Source organism: Gossypium arboreum, chromosome 1, assembly GCF_025698485.1.
Source record: "Gossypium arboreum isolate Shixiya-1 chromosome 1, ASM2569848v2, whole genome shotgun sequence".
NCBI lineage: Eukaryota > Viridiplantae > Streptophyta > Magnoliopsida > Malvales > Malvaceae > Gossypium > Gossypium arboreum.
The window spans coordinates 62,973,397-62,994,473 of NC_069070.1; the positions used below are offsets into that span (position 1 = coordinate 62,973,397).

General features: G+C 39.0%; 1 long non-coding RNA gene across 1 annotated transcript; it reads left to right on the forward strand.

The window, feature by feature from the left end:
• The first annotated feature begins 18,992 nt into the window (after positions 1-18,992).
• On the forward strand, positions 18,993-20,593 carry LOC128280486 (uncharacterized). Its single transcript, XR_008270582.1, has 3 exons — positions 18,993-19,035; positions 19,150-19,193; positions 20,400-20,593. It is a non-coding gene; the product is annotated as an uncharacterized LOC128280486 (long non-coding RNA).
• The last annotated feature ends 484 nt before the right edge of the window (positions 20,594-21,077 follow it).

Below are 21,077 nucleotides of genomic sequence, written 5' to 3' on the forward strand. Positions count from 1 at the left end.
AAAGTGAATAGAAGGCATGCACGGTAGGAAACCGGAAAAGAGGAGGTGAGTCCGTCGGATCGCTTAAGTACCAAGCTCTTCCGGATCCAATCCTAGACATGCACACCACCATTGCCACACTCTAACATCTCGTATAATTTTGAGAAAATCGTTTGATTATGTTCGTCTTAAGAAAATGTTTAAGTTGAAAACGTTGTTTCAAATATTTATTTCCTTGGAAAAACATTTACTTTATGGAAACTTTATGCGTCATCGTGATCTTTTAAAAATCAAGTAGTTTTTATAAAGCGAACCCTAGTGCTAACCGGTTTAATAATCCCCAAAATAAAAATAATTAAAAAGAGCGGCCTTATTACAACTTTAAACATAATAAAAATAAAATAATCCAAATTAAATGCTAAACTTATTTAAAATTGGCAATCCATCTTCATGGCCTCTGAATCCCGTCCCACTCCAAGTCCACCAACTAGGGCTCACCTCCAAGGAGGGAAGAGGAAGGGGTGAGTTTGGAAAACTCAGTATATCTGAAACCCATCCAAAACCCAATTCAGCTCGAGCCCATTGGGCCCTAGCCCTATTCAGAGATAAAGATACAGTGGTCAAGCCCTTTTCGAATCTGATAGCAAGGTCTTAGCCCTTTTACATAACATGTGGCCCATAGGCCCGATTCGAGAACATGAGTATCAATGAAACAATGAATGCAAGCCCATCCGGGAGACTACTCAACCCACCAACCGCTACACCGCCTGCACCAGCCCTACACACCATGTGGGAATATCTCAACCCACCCATTTACACACCACAGTTGCGAACGGCACTCAAATTCGGTCGATTGAGGCAAAGCCTCCGATCGTGGATGAACCACTTTCGATACTTCCTCCATTAATACCCCAATCCCATACAGCAGATATTAATAAATGTATATCATGCAAAATACAGTAGTAATCAATCAAGCGGTTCACCAACTTAAAACCCTAGGGGTATATCGGTAATTTTGCTCTTTAGGGTAATTTAAATTTTGCTCTTTAGGGTAATTTGGTAATTTTGCTCTTTAGGGTAATTTAGTGATCTACGCTCTTGCACAAGCTAATTCAATAATTTTATCAGTTTTATGCAATTTGATTCCACCATCTACCTAATGAGCTAATTAGCCCATCTCTTACCCATATTGGTCCAGTAAGCTATTGGGCCCGATTTTGGCCCATCAAGCCCTTTTTAGAAATACGCTAAAGCATCACGCTGAACGTGCTTACCACCTTGCGGTGCCGGATCTAACAATTCCTCTATGACTTGAGAGCATTCACATACTTACATGACCATGAAATGCCGGAATTTGACATTTCGACTTTTGCCGAATTGAACTAAGAAAGGGTGTTAGGTACACACCGATTCATGACGGCGCTTCGAGATCCCTTCGATGTCCTACAATTATTCATCACCATTTTAGCATACAAGTTATGCTTAACAAACTCAAAATCCACCCTACCTTATTCGGCCAAAGAACCCTTATTGACCATAAGTTGCTTACCTTCACGGGGTCCAATAATACGATCCAAGCTTATCCAAGTCGATACTCCAAGCCTCATTGCTCCTCCAAAGTTGTCTATATCACACGGTCCAAGTCGGTCACTTGCCCACAAGGGCAAAATAGTCATTAACACTCTAGGGGCAAAATGGTAATTTTACCCCACAAGGGTATTCGGTAATTTTACCCTACTGAGGGTATTTTAGTAATTTTTCAAACCATGGGTATTTTGGTAATTTTACAAACTAGGGGTATTCGGTAATTTTACAAATTGAGGTATTTACGTAATTTTGTAAATCGAGGTAAAATAGTAATTCGTAAATCAAGAGAAAATAGTAATTTTATAAATCGATGGTAAAGCGATAATTTTGTAAATCGAGGTAAAAAAGCAAGAATTACAGTAAATCAAGGGTAAAACGGTAATTTTATAAATTGAGGGTAAAACAGTAATTCTGTAAATCGAGGGTATTTCAGTATTTTTACAAATTAAGGGTATTTCGGTAATTTTAGTAAACTAAAGTATTCTAAACATGGATAACAATACTAATGGCTTTAAAGCCCATTCTCTACCAAATGGGCCCACACGCTCGTGTGGCCCTTTTAGCCCAAACCTAGCCACAGATATGCGATTCACCTAGCCTAATCCAATATTTACTACACAATCAAACAAGTTATCCAATTGGGCTCAGAGGCCCATTGGGCCCATATGGCCCCTTTCGCCCATCCATGACACCAAGTAGCAATCCAACAACAAGAGTAGTGATAAATACACACCGATAGGAGGCGGAGTTAATCCGCTCCAAGCACTTCTAGCCGATGCCCAACCCAAACGAGCTCGCCATAAGCGAAAGGATCGACCAAGAAAGGTACCTTTGCTCTCCTCATAGTTCTCTCTATTTAAAGCCGACCAGCATCCACTCCTATGTTAGCTTACCGATGTGGGATCCTCCATCATCGAGTTTAAATTCAACACCAACTCTTGCCATCCCAACATACCAAAATAATCAACCTTTGCATGCCAAGGATTGAACCAAAGTCCTCCTATATGCCAACTCACGCCATCACCACTAGGCCACCAACTCATTTGTGTCATAAATCCAACACATTAAACTTTAAAGCGCACCTACTTGCTTCTAGATTTATTGAAAAGAAAAACCAAAATATATTGCAAGAGCCAAGACTTGAACCTTGGACCCTTGCTTCCTCTATGGTGTCACTTCCTTGTCCCCTAAGTGGCGTCACCTTGCCACTACACCACACTCCTTTTTGTGTCACAATTTCTCCAACAATATTCTTAAGGCCTACCTACTACACCTGTGGTTTGATCTACCTTAAATTTTTACTAGAGTCCGGTTTGAACCCAAGACTTCTCCAACACTTCTCGATTACACTTAACCACTAAAATAAGCCTTCATTAACAAAATTTACATGCACAACAAAATATTAAAAGTCGCCTTCAACCGCTCCCATGCTCAAGGCCCAAAACTTCTAGGCCCAAATTGAGGTGTTACAACTCTACCTCCCTTAAAGAAATTTAGTCCTCGAAATTTCCATTTAATAGGTAGTCATCTAACATCTACCCCACTACGCTATTGCAAGACTCGATCTAAATAATTTTAATCTGACGCAGAACATCTAATTACCGAAATAAAAAGCGTTTATCAAGCACGCATTCAATTAAGTAACACACACTTAAATAGGATAAACTTGGCAATCCCGAGCTCGATGCTCTTTCGACCCACATCTAAAGCATCCTCCCATCTTCCTAAGGCATTCACCGATTATGGCGCTTGTTGCGATCTTTGCGGGTTGGAAAGTTTGGTCGTGCCTTAACATGTTTCACGAGCGAAGCTTGGTCTTACGAGAACTAGAATCCTTTCTCTTCTTACTCGTAAGCACCCGCTTGAAACATTTCCCTAATTTCCTTAACCTTGGTCTCCAATACTTCCTCTACCACTTTCCTTACTAACTCGGCCATTGCCTCGGTACCAAGCTCGAGTTACCGCTATTCGAAGTTGGCGGACTTTTCTTACCCTCAAAATCCATATCAATACTCTACATTACCGGTACACATATCAATTAACTACAAAGATCTCAAAAATTTTACTATTTATTCACATGTCTTATGCGAGATAGCATTTTCAAGTTTCTATTTTCACGTAATCATAGCCTAGCTACGATCTCGATATTCTAGAGTTTTAGGGTTGCCCTAGTTATAATGTCATGATATGGTCTCGATTCTATCTACAATAATATCTTAATACGATTGTAATATGAGAGCGAAATACTTACAGACTTGGTGTAGGGGATTGATTGTGCCACTTCTTTATCGATCCATAAAACCCATGTTTTTGTTTCAGAAAATAAAAGATTTCATTTGAAAACACTTTTTTTTTAAAACTATTGATTTAACCTCGTTCAATAGAAAACTTTGAACATTTTGAAAAACCTATAGGAAAAACTTTTTTTTAAAGATTTTCGGACCGATCCACAGTAGAGTTGTTGTAACGGGCTCGATACCACTAAATGTAACACCCCAAACCCGGCACGGGCGTTATGACCGGATCGATCGCCACATTGATGCGTTCAAAACATTCAGTATTACTTAGTTTGGAAAAGCTGAGTTGGGGTTGTAAAGACACTTTTAAAGGCGGGATAAAGTGAATAGAAGTTGTGCACGGTAGGAAACCGGGAAAAGAGGAGGTGAGTCCGTCGGATTTGCTTAAGTACCAAGCTCTTCCGGATCCAATCCTGACATGCACACCACCATTGCCACACTCTAACATCTCGTATAATTTTGAGAAAATCGTTTGATTATGTCCGTCTTAAGAAAATGTTTAAGTTGAAAACGTTGTTTAAAATATTTATTTCCTTGGAAAAACATTTACTTTATGGAAACTTTGCGGCGTCATCGTGATCTTTTAAAAATCAAGTAGTTTTTATAAAAGCGAACCCTAGTGCTAACCGGTTTAATAATCCCCAAAATAAAAATAATTAAAAAAGCGGCTTTATTACAACTTTAAACATAATAAAATAAAATAATCCAAATTAAATGCTAAACTTATTTAAAATTGGCAATCCATCTTCATGGCCACTCTGAATCCGTCCACTCCAAGTCCACCAACTAGGGCTCACGCAAGGAGGGAAGAGGAAGGGGTGAGTTTGGAAAACTCAATGTATCTGAAACCCATCAAAGCCCAATTCAGCTCGAGCCCATTGGGCCCAAGCCCTATTCAGATAACGATACACGATGGTCAAGCCCTTTTGAATCTGATAGCAAGGCCTTAGCCCTTTTACATAACAGTGTGGCCCATAGGCCCGTTCGATAACATGAGTATCACAGAAACAATGAATGCAAGCCCATCCGGGAGACTACTCAACCCACCAACCACTACACCGCCTGCACCAGCCCTACACACCATGTGGGGAATATCTCAACCCACCCAAACCCTACACACCACAGTTGCGACAGCAGCACTCAAATTCGATCGATTGAGGCAAAGCCTCCGAGACGTGGATGAACCACTTTCGATACTTCCTCCATTAATACCCCAATCCCATGCAGATATTAATAAATGTATATCATGCAAAATACGGTAGTAATCAATCAAGCAGTTCACCAACTTAAAACCCTAGGGGTATATCGGTAATTTTGCTCTTTAGGGTAATTTGGTAATTTTGCTCTTTAGGGTAATTTAGTGATCTACGCTCTTGCACAAGCTAATTCATAATTTTATCGGTTTTATGCAATTTGATTCCACCATCTACCTAATGAGCTAATTCGCCCATCTCTTACCCATATTGGTCCAGTAAGCCCATTGGGCCCAGTTTTGGCCCATCAAGCCCTTTTTCGAAATACGCTAAAGCATCACGCTGAACGTGCTTACCACCTTGCGGTGCGGATCTAACAATTCCTCTATGACTTGAGAGCATTCACATACTTACATGACCATGAAATCTTGGAATTTGACATTTCGGCTTTTTCGAATTGAACTAAGAAGGGTGTTCAGCATACACGATTCATGACACCGCTTTCGAGATCCCTTCGATGTCCTACAATTATTCATCACCATTTTTAGCATACAAGTTATGCTTAACAAACTCAAAATCCACCCTACCTTATTCTACCAAAGAACCCTTATTGACCATAAGTTGCTTACCTTCACGGGGTCCAATAATACGATTCAAGCTTATCCAAGTCGATACTCCAAGCCTCATTGCTCCTCCAAAGTTGTCTATATCACACAGTCCAAGTCGGTCACTTGCCCACAAGGGCAAAATAGTCATTAACACTCTAGGGGCAAAATGGTAATTTTACCCCACAAGGGTATTCGATAATTTTACCCTACAAGGGTATTTTAGTAATTTTTCAAACCATGGGTATTTTGGTAATTTTACAAACTAGGGGTATTTTGGTAATTTTACAAATTGAGGTATTTACGTAATTTTGTAAATCGAGGTAAAATAGTAATTACGTAAATCAAGAGAAAAATAGTAATTCTATAAATCGGCGGTAAAAGCGATAATTTTGTAAATCGAGGTAAAACAATGAATTACGTAAATCAAGGGTGAAACGGTAATTTTATAAATCGAGGTAAAACAAGAATTACGTAAATCGAGGGTATTTCAATTATTTTTACAAACTAAGGGTATTTCGGTAATTTTAGTAAACTAAAGTATTCTAAACATGGATAACAATACTAATGGCTCTAAAGCCCATTCTCTACCCAAATGGGCCCACATGCTCGTGTGGCCCTTTTAGCCCAAACCTAGCCACAGATATGCGATTCACCTAGCCTACTCCAATATTTACTACACAATCAAACAACTTATCCAATTGGGCTCAGAGGCCCATTGGGCCCATAGCCCCTTTTTCGCCCATCGCACCAAGTAGCAATCCAACAACAAGAGTAGTGATAAATACACACGATAGGAGACCGGAGTTAATCCGGGCTCCAAGCACTTCTAGCCGATGCCCAACCCAAACGAGCTCGCCATAACGAAGGGATCGACCAAGAAAGGTACCTTTGCTCTCCTCATAGTTCTCTCTATTTAAAGCCGACCAGCATCCACTCCTATGTTAGCTTACCGATGTGGGATCCTCCATCATCGAGTTTAAATTCAACACCAACTCTTGCCATCCCAACATACCAAAATAATCAACCTTTGCATGCCAAGGATTGAACCAAAGTCCTCCTATATGCCAACTCACGCCATCACCACTAGGCCACCAACTCATTTGTGTCATAAATCCAACACATTAAACTTTAAAGCGCACCTACTTGCTTCTAGATTTATTGAAAAGAAAAACCAAAATATATTGCAAGAGCCAAGACTTGAACCTTGGACCCCTTGCTTCCTCTATGGCGTCACTTCCTTGTCCCCTAAGTGGCGTCACCTTGCCACTACACCACACTCCTTTTTTGTGTCACAATTTCTCCAACAATATTCTTAAGGCCTACCTACTACACCCAGGGTTTGATCTACCTTAAATTTTTACTAGAGTCCAGGTTTGAACCCAAGACTTCTCCAACACTTCTCAGTACATTTAACCACTAAAATAAGCCTTCATTAACAAAATTTACATGCACAACAAAATATTAAAAGCTGCCTTCAACCGCTCCCATGCTCAAGGCCCAAAACTTCTAGGCCCAAATTCAGGGTGTTACACATACAAAGATCCTACCCATCCATCCTCTACATTCCACTCCGTCCAACCCTACACTCCATGTAGGGATAAAATCAACCCACCCATCCCTAAATTCCAGAAAATAGTACCGGTTGCGGCACTAACAGTATTTGCAGCAGAGCTGCTAGTAATAGGCTTATAGCCTTTCAGTACACTTCCTCTAGTATCATATGTCAAACCCACCCCCATGCAACATGTCATGTCATAATATATATGTGTATGCAAAATGTCATGCTCAAATATAGTTAAATATAGCATAAGGGCATATCAGTCATTTTATCTCTAGGGCATAACATCCATTTCATCAGTACGGGGTCTAAGTGTACTTACCGACCCATGAGTAGGTCCACAGTTATCTTAGGCAACCTGTGCGACCCTAACAGTCCAATAGTGGAATGGGCCCAAGGCCCATAACACGACCTATGTAGGCCCACAAGCCTGTATGGCCCATTTAGCCCAGTAATGACCTTGGCCGTGTGAGGTACACAGCCTGGCCCTGAAAACTCCACGCATCCGTGTGGTTTACCCGTGTGGGGCCCACGAGCCCTTGGGGCCCACACGGCCTGGTTCGACCCAACGAGGCCCAAAATGACCTAAGGCCACGAAATCATTCATCGTGGTCTCAACGCTCACATGCTCATACTTATGTGATTAGATGACCACACGAGCGATTGCACCCCCGTGTGGCATCAATGGTATAGTGCTCCGACTTTTGTCATTCTACAATTGAAGCAGTGTGATTACACACCTTAGATGAAGATGTATGAGTAGCCCACGAGCCCAAACCTACATTCAATCCAAAAACACTCCATTAACCAATTACCATAAAGTTAACAACTCGTACTTAACTCTAAACTTTCACCCATACTTGCCTTTGTCGAACCAATGGAGATTCCACCCTTAAAGCTATTCACAAAACTGAATAAGAACCCCTTTAGATATTTCCTACATCCCAACCGAACTTTAATCACTAACACAGTGTATGCACATAAATAGAATCAAGCAAACTACCACTTACTGAAATAGTAAAGTCGACTAAGGGGGGAAGTAATCGGTCCACCATCCCAAGAGATTGCCGCTACACAAAGACAGAACTAGCGCAATCACCCTCCTAGCAACAATCAACTGGAACAAAAGATGTTAGATAAAAATTATAGACTTGGTAGAAAAAGGAGAGGATGCACATGAAAATCTAAATAGCAGCACTTACACCAAGATCAATAGAGAAGAAGCAAAAAGAGAAAGTAGGCACAAAGAGGGTAAGTGAAAGAATGGTATTCAGCTAAACAGGAGAGGAAGAAGAGGAAAAAATAGAATCGGTCATACTAGGCTAAACCAAAAGAGCTTGAGAGATATGAAGGCAATGGTAATTGGCCAAGAAAAGATAAACAACAATCCAAAAGGTACCCGAGAACCTCCACTCGGCTTTCAAACAAGAGAACAAAATCACAATTTCCCGAAACCTCCACAAAAATAAAAAGAGAGGAGAGAATAACCCAAAAGAAATTAACAAGACCGAAAGCTCTAGAGAGAAAAGAAAGAAAGAAAAAAAATGCCAATTCAACCAAAAATTGTAAACAATGAATGTCCCCACTCGGCACACCTCTATCCCTTTCTTCACACTTCTAATTTTTCTCACCTTAATGCTCATAAGATCACTCAACCATCTCCCACCTAACCATATCCCCAACCAGATGAAATTCTTTCCAACACCTACCTTGAATTCGGCCTTAACTTCCCCCACTACACAAGCATTCAATTTCAACCAAACAATAACATGTAACGCTCACAATAGAGCTACTCACGAGCTTGCTCATAAAAGCTATAGTTCAAGTGTAGCTATACGGGTTGCTCACACAAGCTGTCAGGTATCCGACCAACTCAAGGATTACCTACCCACCAGTGGGACACACAAGACCATTTCCCGGAACCCAATTACATGTATCGCATCCATAATGAACTCGGACCAACTCAACGAGCTTGGATGCCTCATACATAACACGAACCCAGACCACCTCAACGAGCTCAGATTTTTAAATTCCAAGTGACATGTCTTTTGTATCCTAGACTATTCCTAAGGTTCAAACAGGATTTTCCTCACTTGGACAAGGCATAGTTTGTCGTACTTGCTTGTGATGTCGTATGTAACGGCTATAATATCATTTATGCTTTCATATTAACCAATAAGCATATAACTCATAATAACAAGAAAACATTTATCACATAATATAAAAACATTAAAAACATGCTACAAAACCACATTATTTGCATATGCACTTACCTCAGTACAAAATGATGGTAATCGAGCCTAATCGTTGTATACTTTATTCTTCCCTCGATTAAGACCCGTATCATGTTTTTCTTGATAATCAAGCTTGAAAATGATGAACAAAACACTAGCTATGGCTATTGAGAAATTCAGCTAGCACATGTAGAAGATGGACACATTTTTTCTTTGATTTTTCCTTTTTATTCTTTTAATTACCAAATGACCAAAATGCCCTTAGTTCTTTCAAATTTTTCCTATGCATGTTCATTTTTTCCAAAATTATAGAAATTGGTTAAATTGCTAATTAGGACCCTCTAATTCATAACCTAAAGCAATTTCATGCTTAAAGCTTCTAGAATGCAAGTTTTGCATCTTATTCAATTTGGTCTCTAAAATTCAATTAGACATTTTTATGCATAGAGTTTCTTCATGAAACTTTCACATAAGCATGCATTCATATCATAGATCTCATAAGAATCATATAATAATTATTTCTATCTCAGATTTGTGGTCTCAAAACCATTATTCTAACTAGGCCCTAATTCGAGATGTTACAACTCTCCCCTATTGAGGGATTTTTGTCCCCACAAATCTTACTGGTAAAAAGGTTTGGGTACTGTTTCTCATAGCTTCCTCGGGCTCCCATGTAGCCTCTTCAACCCCATGTCTTTTCCATAAAACTTTCACAAGGGCAGCACTTTTGTTTCTCAATTGCTTGACTTCCCGAGCCAAGATCTTAACTGGTTTCTTACCATAAGTCATATCCAGTCTAATTTCAACCTCTATCGGTGCAATCACATGTGAAGGATCCGATCTATATCGGCACAACATGGACACATGAAACACATCGTGAATCTTTTCTAACTCAGTCGGCGAGGCCAATCGATAAGCAACAGGCCTTATCTTTTCGGTAATCTCATACTGTCCTATAAAATGAGGACTCAACTTGCCTTTTCTACCGAATCTCAAAACCTTCTTCCATGGAGATACTTTCAAGAATACCTTATCATCAACTTAATACTCAATCTCTTTCCTTTTTAAATCCGCATACGACTTTTGTCTATCCAATGCCACTTTCAAACAATCACGAATTATTATTACCTTTTCTTTGGTTTCCTTAATTAAATCAATTCCATGAATGTTATACTCCTTAAGCTTAGTCCAATACAATGGTGTATGAAGTTTACGTCCATAATGCCTTATAAGGCGCCATCTTCAAGCTCGGGTGATAACTTTTGTTGTAGGTAAATTCAACCAAAGTTAAGTACTTTTCCCAACTACCTTGGAATTCAAGAACACAACATCTGAGCATATCTTCAAGTGTCTGAATTACTCTCTCAGATCTTAGAAATATACAGGTTGGCTAACTTATCCAGTGAATAATCAACACATACTGGTATAAAATGAGCTAATTTAGTCAATCTGTCAACTACAACTCATACGACATCTTTCTTTCTTGGTGTCAACGGCAAGCCTATCACAAAATCCATAGTAATTAGGTCCCATTTCCATTCAGGAACTAAAATAGGCTGAAGTAAACCTGAAGGTACCTGGTGTTTTGCCTTTACTTTCTGACAAATCAAACACCTCGATACAAACTCAGATATATATCTTTTCATACCATTCCACCAATACATTTTCTTTAAATCATTGTACATTTTTGTACTACTCGGGTGAACTGACATACCTCCGTTATGAGCCTCATGCAAAATATTCTAAATCAACTCAGCATTCTTCAGGACACAAATCCTCCCACAGAACCTCAGACAACCATCAGAGTCTACTTGAAAATCTGATTCACTGTTCAACTCACACTAAGATTTCTTAGCTTGTTACTCATTATCAGCTTCCTGAGCATCACAAATCTGTTGAAGAAAAGTCAGTCTAGCTCTTAACCCTGCTAGAATTGCACCATCATGAGATAGGGTTAGCCGTGCATTCATAGCTCTCAAAGCAAATAATGACTTTCTACTCAAGGCATCGACAACCACATTTACCTTATCGGGGTGATAACCAATCACAAGTTCATAGTCTTTTAACAATTCTAGCTACCTTCGTTGCCTCAAATTCAAGTCTTTTTAGGTCATCAAATACTTATGACTTTTATGGTCTGTATAGTCATGGCTTTACTCCCCGAATAGGTAATGTTGCCAAATCTTCAAAGCAAATACAATGGCAGTTAATTCTACATCATGCGTAGGATAGTTTTTCTCATAGGGCTTTAGTTGCCTCGAAGCATAATCTACTACCTTGCCTTCTTGCATAAGAACAGAACCTAGTCCACTCAAGGATGCATCATTGTATATCACAAACTATTTCCCTGATTCCAGTTGCACTAACACTGGTTCCTAGACCAATAACATTTTCAACTTCTCAAAGCTTTGCTAACATTTTTCTGACCATTCAAACTTGACATCTTGTTGAAGCAATCTCGTCATAAGAGTCACTATCATAGAGAATCCTTTCACAAACCATCTGTAGTATTTGACCAAACCCAAAAAGCTCCTAACTTCAGTTACATTCCTTGGCGGCTTCCACTCTATAATAGTAGAAATCTTATTGGGATTAACTCGTATACCATCTCCTGAAACAATGTGGCCTAAAAATCTGACCTCTCGAAGCTAAAACTCGCTTTTACTAAACTTGGCATATAATTGTTTATCCCTTAATGGCTTTAACATAGTTCTTAAGTGCTCGGCATGTTCTACCTCATCTTTAGAATAAATCAGAATGTCATTGATGAACACCACAACAAACTTATACAAATATGGCTAAAAGATTCGGTTCATTAAATCCATAAACACGGCAGGAGCATTCATTAACCCAAATGACATAACAAGAAACTCATATTGGCCATACCTCATTCTAAAGGCAGTCTTTGGCACATCTGACTCTTTAACTCGTAACTGGTAATATTCAGATCTTAAGTCTATATTAAAGAACCATGTCGATCCTTTCAGTTGGTCAAACAAGTCATCAATCCTTGGAAGAGGATACTTATTTTTATTGTCACCTTATTGAGTTGTCGATAGTCAATGCATAATCTCATGAAACTATCCTTTTTTGTCACGACTAATACGGGAACACCCTATGGCGAAAAGCTTGGTCTTGCAAAACCTTTGTCAATCAACTCTTGCAATTGTGACTTCAATTCTTTCAGCTCAGTCGGGGCTATCCTATACAAAGCAATAGAGATAGATAATGTCCCTAGCATTAGCTCGATACCGAATTCAACTTCTCTAATTGGAGGCAAACCTGACTATTCCTCCGGGAATACATCCGCATACTCGCATACAACTAACACTGATTCAATTTTCAATTCGGATTCTTTTGTATTCAATATGTATGCCAAATAAGCTTCATATCCTTTTCTCATACATTTCTGAGCATTCATTGAAGAAATTACCATTGGCGACTTATCTGCATCATCTGATTCAACCTGAAGAATCTCACCATTTTCACATTTCAATTCTATAACTTTCTGTCTACAATTCACTATAGCATCATGTAGTGTCAACCAATCCATACCCAATATGACATCAAATTCATCAAACAGAAACAACATCAACTCGACCGTAAAACAATGACCTTTAACCATTAGAGGGCATTTCTTACATACTTTATCAACTATCACATGCTTTCCTAACGAGTTTGACACCTTAATCATAACTTCTGTAGACTCGATAGGTATTTTCATACTAGATGCCAATTTCATACACACATATGAATGAGTAGAGCCAGGGTCTATCAAAGCAATACCATTAGTATCATTGAGAGAAAAATTACCAGTGATCACATCAGCAGAAGTTGCATCTTCATGTGCGTGTATGGCATAGGCTCTAGTCGGAGCCCTAGCTTCAGATCTCACTGCTGTATCTCGTGTCACATTCTTACTACCAGACCCATTCCCGACATTCCTCAAGGGTCTTCCCCTAGAAGTTGTGCCAATCAGCCTCGAGTTCTGAAATCTTTCTTTCTCTACCATATCGGGGCAGTCCTTAATATAGTGGTCTTGAGAACCACACTTGAAACAAGATCCCTCACTCACCCTACAGGTGACAAAATGACATCTACCACATTGTTGGCACTCAGGCTTGGAAGGTTTAGCGTTAACCACACTTGTCACGGATGTAGCCTAAGATCTAAAACCTTAATTCTGCTTTTTATGATTCCTGTATGAATGTCCAGTCGACACATGTGAATGGGAGTACATCTCTCTAGGTTTCTTAGATTGAGATGGGAATGACTTACTCTGATATCTCTTTCTTATGTCTCTAGCCTCAAACTCGGCTTTCTTCTTTTCTTTGACCAATTCTTCGGCTTTACAAGCCCGCTCAACGAGTACCACAAATTCCTTCAACTCAAGAATACCCACTAATGTCTTAATATCCTTATTAAATCCATTTTCAAATCTTCTGCACATCTTAGCTTCAGAGGATACACACTCCCGAGCATCTTTGCTGAGTCTGACGAATTCTCTCTCATATTCACTAACTGTCACATACCCTGTTTCAAATCCAAAAATTCCTTACGCTTCTGATCAATGAAACTTTCACTAATGTATTTATTTAGGAATTCTTCTTGAAAGAATTCCTAAGTAACCCTCTTCGATGGTACCATTGATATCAGCGTTCTCCACCAATGATACGCCACATCTCTCAACAAAGATAAGGCACATTTTAGGCACTCCTCGAGTGTATAGGATAGTTTCTCACATACACGCATTGAGTTCTCTAACCAGAACTCTGCTTTCTCAGGGTCGCCATTAGCATTTGCCCTAAATTCCTCAGCACCTTATTTTCGAATTTTATCAACAGGTGTTCTAGCAAATCTCATGAAATCCATACGTTGAGGTATCACGGTACGGGTTGAGGATTTGGGGGAGGTGGGGGAGGTCGAACGTTCAGGTTCGTTCGAACGAACTCCATATACCATGCATTCATCATGTGGAGAAAGGCCTCTTTGACTCCTTCTCCTCTACTAACAGTTTCGGGTCTACTCTTGGATGGCACCGCTCCTTCAGTTGGAGCAGGGCGTTACTTTCTACATCATCCGCCACTATTCTACCGGGATCCATTTGCTATATGAAAACACATTTTAATATTGTTAGGAGTCGTCACACTATCAATAATATAGTATGGCATGTATAGCTAGACTCAAATACGCTAGGTTAGTCCAAGAATCGACTAAACCATAACTCTGATACTACTAAATGTAACACCCCTTACCTGTACCCGTGGTTGGGATAGGATACGAGGCATTACCGGACACATACACAGTCATTCATGCAAAAACCAGACTATAAAATTTTTCTTCAAAGCAATTTCATTCATACATAAATAATTTGTCCCTGATATGGGCCTACGAGGCCCAAAACAACCATCGGAGAAGATTCAGGACTAAATCACGGACTTTAGAAAAGTTTGGGAAATTTTTTCTAATACAGAGCCATACTTAAAATAACAATTTCACTATACCCAATAATCTTTTGATAGTGTGATCAAATACTCCAACAGCTTCCGATCCACGAGCTAGCTTGACAGACCTACAAAGGATGGAAAGGAAAGGGGGTAAGTATTAAAGCTTAGTAAGTCCACATGCAAATAATATGTAATGATAGTAAGCAATTAACATGAAAAGACATAGTAACATATACATAAAGATTATTCATCAATTAATCCTTTTGACTTAATTATCATATGTACATGTATAATTCTCATCACAAATCATTCTTTACCAAGACATTATTCATAGGTTTAATGTACATACCTGTACTCATCGTAGTATATCATATAACCATACCTCTTCAACATGCACTCCTCGGGACTTTCATCACATCCATTACATTACCCATTGAACACTCGGAATACTATTGGACATGCAGAAAAATTGCACATAAGTGCCACATATGCATACGTAACCAAAGCTACCTCATAACATGTAACGCTCGCAATGGAGCTACTCACGGGCTTTCTCATAAAAGCTATAGGTCAAGGTGTAACTACATGGGCTGCTCACACAAGCTGTCAGGTATCCAACCAACTCAAGGATTACCTAGCCACCAGTAGGACACATAAGACCATTGCCCGGACCCCAATTACATGTATTGCATCCTTAATGAACTCGGACCAACTCAACGAGCTCGGATGCCTCATACATATCACGAACTCAGACCAACTCAACGAGTTCAAATTTCTAAATTTCTAGTGATATGTCACTTGTATCCTAGACTATTCCTAAGGTTCAAATAGGATTTTCCTCACATGCACAAGGCATACTTTGTCGTACTTGCTCGTGATGTCGTATGTAACGGTCATAATATCATTTATGCTTTCATATTAACCAATAAACATATAACTCATAATAACAAAAAAACATTTATCACATAATATCAAAACATTAAAAACATGCTACAACACCACATTATTTTCATATGCATTTACCTCGGTACAAAATGATGGTAATCGAGCCTAATCGGCGTATACTTTATTCTTCTCTCAATCATAACCCGTATCACGTTTTTCTTGATAATCAAGCTTCAAAATGTTTAACAAAACCCTAACTATGGCTATTGATAAATTTGGCTAGCACATGGAGAAGATGGACACATTTTTGCTTTGATTTTTCCCTTTTTATTCTTTTAATTACCAAATGTCCAAAATGCCCTTAGGGTTTTTGTTTCAAATTTTTCCTATGCATGTCCATTTTTGTCTAAAATTATAGAAATTGGTCAAATTGCTAACTAGGACCCTCTAATGCATAATCTAAAGAAATTTCATGCTTAAAGCTTGTAGAATGTAGGTTTTGCATCTTATTCAATTTGGTCCCTAAAATTCAATTAGACATTTTATGCATAAAGTTTCTTCATGAAATTTTCACATAAGATTCATATCGTATATTTCATAAGAATCATATAATAATTATTTCTATCACAAATTTGTGGTCTCGAAACCACTATTTTAACTAGGCCCTAATTCAGGATGTTACACTCTCATCTTGGATGTCGACGCCATGTCCCAGACATGGTCTTATACGGGGTCTCATCTTGGATGCCGATGCCATGTCTCAGACATGGTCTTACACGGGATCTCATTAGCCATGGTGTCATGATATTCGAATCCTAAGCATTCCTCAGGGTGCCCCAGGATTTTCAAGATACAAGACTATCATCAAGATTCCATTGAATCATCACAAACTGATTTCATTAGGGCATACATACATATATCATATGGTATCAAATGTTAAATACATAATAATAGAGCTTGTTGAATTACTTACACACAAACTTACAATTCAAGTAATATCAAGCATTAACATTCAAGTATAATATTGCATTACTATTATCACACAAACTTACCTCGATATCAAAAATGGTGAAAAAGGACTTAACCATCAATTTCTCATTTTTCCCTCGTCTTAGGTCCGATGTAACACCCCGAATTTGGGCCTAGAAGTATTGGGCCTTGAGTGCGGGTCCGTAAGGAGGTTGTATATAGGTATTTAATTGTGCAATGAAATAACACAATTAAATGTTTGCTTTAGTGGTTAATGGCTTTGAGAAGTGTTGGAGAAATCTTGGGTTTAAACTTGGGCTTTAGCAAAAATTTTGGTATTAAGTGAAAAAAACCTGGATGCTTGGATAAGGGTTTTTAAATTATTGTGTTAAATAAATGACACAAGGAAGCTTGTAGTCTAGTGGTTGTGGCGTCATTAAGGTTGTATGGGAGCACTGGGTTCAAGCCTTGGCTCTTGCAATTTATTTTGGGTTTTTAAAGGAACACGGACTTTGGCCTCTAGACCTTATAATTAATTGGGGATAAAATATGACACAAAAAGCCTTGTGGTTTAGTGGCAAATAGCGTGTGGAGCATCTCGAGGGAGGCATGGGTTCAAATCCCATGGCAAGCAAGGAGCATTTATTTTGCTAACGGTGGCAAGAGTTGGTGTTGAATTTAAACTCTAATGTTGGAGGATCCCACATCGAAGCTAATATAAGAGTGGTTGTGAAGTCGGCTTTAAATAGAGGAACCATGAGGAGAGTAAATGTACCTTTCTTGGTGATCCCTTTCATTGTATGGCGTGCTCGTTTGGGTTGGGTGTTGGCTAAGAGTGGTGGAGCGTGGATTAACTCCAGTCTCCTATCGGTGTGTATTTCTTACTACTCTAGGCGTGAGGATGGCTACTTGAGTGCGATGGGCGAAAGGGGTCATGTGGGCCTAATGGGCCTCACAGCCTAATTGGATAAGTTGTTTGATTGTGTAGTAAATATTGGGCTAGGCTAGGTGAATCTAATATTTGTGGCTAGATTTGGGCTAAACGGGCCACACGAGCGTGTGGGCCCATTTGGCTTAGAGAATGGGCTTTAGAGCCATTAGTATTGTTATCCATGTTTAGAATACTTGATTTACCAAGTATTGAAATACCCTCGACTTGTAAAATTACCAAAGTACCCCGATTTACATAATTACCGTTTTACCTCGATTTATGAAATCTGTTTTACCCTTGATTTATAGAATTCTTGTTTTACCCTTGATTTACAAAATTACCATTTTACCCCGATTTACATAATTACCATTTTACCCCGTTTTACCCTCGACTTACGTAATTCTTGTTTTACCTCGATTTACAAAATTATTGTTTTACCGTCGATTTATAGAATTACTATTTTACCCTTGATTTATAGAATTACTATTTTACCCTCGATTTACAAAATTACAAAAATACCCTCAATTTGTAAAATTACCAAAATACCCCTAGTTTGTAAAATTATCAAAATACCACTGGTTTGTGAAATTACCGAAATACCCTCAATTTTTAAAATTACCAAAATACCCTTGATTTACAAAGTTACAAAAATACCCTTGACTTTCTAAAAATTATAGAAATACCATTGGTTTACAAAATTACTAAAATACCCTTGGTTTGTAGATTTACCAAAACACCCTTGTAGGATGAAATGACTAAAATACCCCTATTAGGTAAAGTGACCGTAAAGCCCCTGTAAGGTAAAGTGACCGTAATACCCCTGTATGGTAAAATGACGAATATGCCCTTATGTTTCGTATGAGTGATGTGCTTAGGATTTACATATATTGATATTGGAATAGTTGAGTTTGAGTGATGGTGGTGGTTATCGAGGTGATTGATTATGGAAGCGTTTCAACTTCAACCCGTAATGTGTGTACTAACCCTCGTAATAGCTTAGATTAATATTTCTTTGAAAAGTGAAAGCTTCATACTTTAGTGATTCGGGAATTAATATTTAGATCTATTTTCTCACGCATGTTTAAGTTGGATTCTAGCGGATATGGGGTAGGAAGGTATTTGGAGCGTTCTTCAACGAGTAGATCTCTTGGTAAGTATTGAACCTTCTTTCCATTTGTATCTTGTGGTTTAAGAAAAGCTAAAACCCTCTCGTCGACTAAGGCTAAAAGGGTTTTTGGTGTTATTTAGTTTGTTGGTGCTAGTGAGGATTAAAGGCTACCGATCGAGGAGTGTATGAAAAGCTTGGATCATCGGAGTGGCTAAATCTAGTCATCAACTTCGGCAAAGGTATGAACCCAAGGGCCATTGTGGATGGTGGCCGAATGTGTAAGTGATGATAATAGGTAGTTTTCAATTTGGTTTAATAATAACATGGTCTAATCTATAAGTGGTTGATTATAGGAGAAATCGCATAGGAGATCTCGTCAAGGAATATCGCAAATCAGGTGTGTAACGAACCCTTTTCATAGCTTAAAGCGATAAATGCCGAAAAGCCGAAATGCCGAAATTCTGGCATTTCGAGGACTTGTGAGCAAGCGAACGCTCACTAGTTAGTTAGAATCGATGAGATGATGATCGGGAATAATGGAAACGGTAAGGGCGTGTTTTTGGCGTTCACGATAAGTTGGGCCTCGAGGGGCTGAATTAGGGCCCAATAGGCTTTCGGGCCCATTTGGGTAAATTTGGTAGGAAATGGAAATCTGTTAAATTGCATGATATCTTTGTTAAAACCGTTATGGAATATAGGCTAAATGGGCCTAGATGATGAATCGACTAAGTAGGGCCCATTAGGGTTTTGGCCCAATAACTCGATTTCGCTAAAATGGGCCGAATCTTTGCTTGCACCCATGAATTGTTTGTAATCGTTAATGAACATGGAAACCCTAATTTTTGGTAAAACTACAAGATTACCCTTATAACATGAAAATGACCGTTTGCCCCTAGGTAAAATGACCATTATACCCCTAGGGTTTATGTATGATTTTAATACATGGGATTTTGATAAATATGGTATGTATGAGATGCACATGACATGTATGATATGCACATGATATGTATGATATGCACATGATGTAATCATAACTGCATTGGGTTGGGTTTTATATGGATGGAGGAAGTGAAAAGGGCTTATGCCCCAATTATCAAAAGGGCTTATGCCCGATTATCAAAAGGGCTTATGCCCGATTATAAAAGGGCTTATGCCCGATTATTGAAAGGGCTTTTGCCCTGATTATTAAAAGAGGCTAGGCCTCGGTTATATGATAAAGACTATCTTTGCCGATGGAAAGTATGGCGGGGTGGGTCAAGTTAATCCCCACATGGTGTGTTGGTTGAATACGGGTGGAGAGTAGCGGATGGTGGGTTGAGTAGTCTCCCCAAATGGGTTGCATTCTTTCATTGAAAATATATGTGATATTGAAATGGGCCTAAGGGCCATACTGTTTCTGAGAAAGGCTTGCCCAAGAATATGAAATATGAAAAGGCTTGACCCGGTGTTATGGAATATGAAACATGAAAAAGGGCTATGGCCCAGTATATGTTGAGATTGGATTTGGGCTTAGACCCAACAGGCTGTTATTGTTTTTGGGCTCTGAAAGGGGCTTGTTGCACACTGAGTTTCCAAACTCACCCCCCTTTCCTTAACCTTGCAGGTGAGCCTTGATGTGGGGACTTGGGCCGGAGAGGATTCAGAGTGGCCACGGTGATCATCTTTGGGCTTTTAAATAAGTGTTGGTTTTCATTTAATTTCCTTTAATTATTATTTATTTTTGGGTTGTAATAAGGCCAATTTTAACTTTCCTTTTATTTCTTTTCGGAATTATACTAATTTTAATAACTTTAAAAATTGGTTAATAATTATTCAAATGGGCTAGACTTAGGACGTGTTTTCAAAATGATACTTGTTTTCAAAATATCTCAACACCACAATTAATCGATTTATCAAAGACGTCCACTTAAACAAATTTAAACTCGATATAACAAAGTGTGGCTATGGTTGTGGGCATGTCTAGGATTGGATCCAATTAAAGAGCTTGGTACTTAAGCAGCCTTCATGGCTCACCTCCTCTGTCTCGGATACCTACCTGGTGCCCAGCTTCCATACACTTTGTTAACTCAACAAAATATATGGTTTTAAAACACTAAAACGGAACGTGGGTTTTCAACTCCAATGTGGCACGTCAAATTCGGCCATAACGTCTGGGCCGGGTTTGGGGTGTTACATCCGAACCTTGTTTTCTTTGATTATGGAGCTTGAAAGCTTAAACCAAACCCTAGCCATGGCTTCCATGGTAGATGCGGCTGGAACAAGAAGAAGATGAACAATTTGG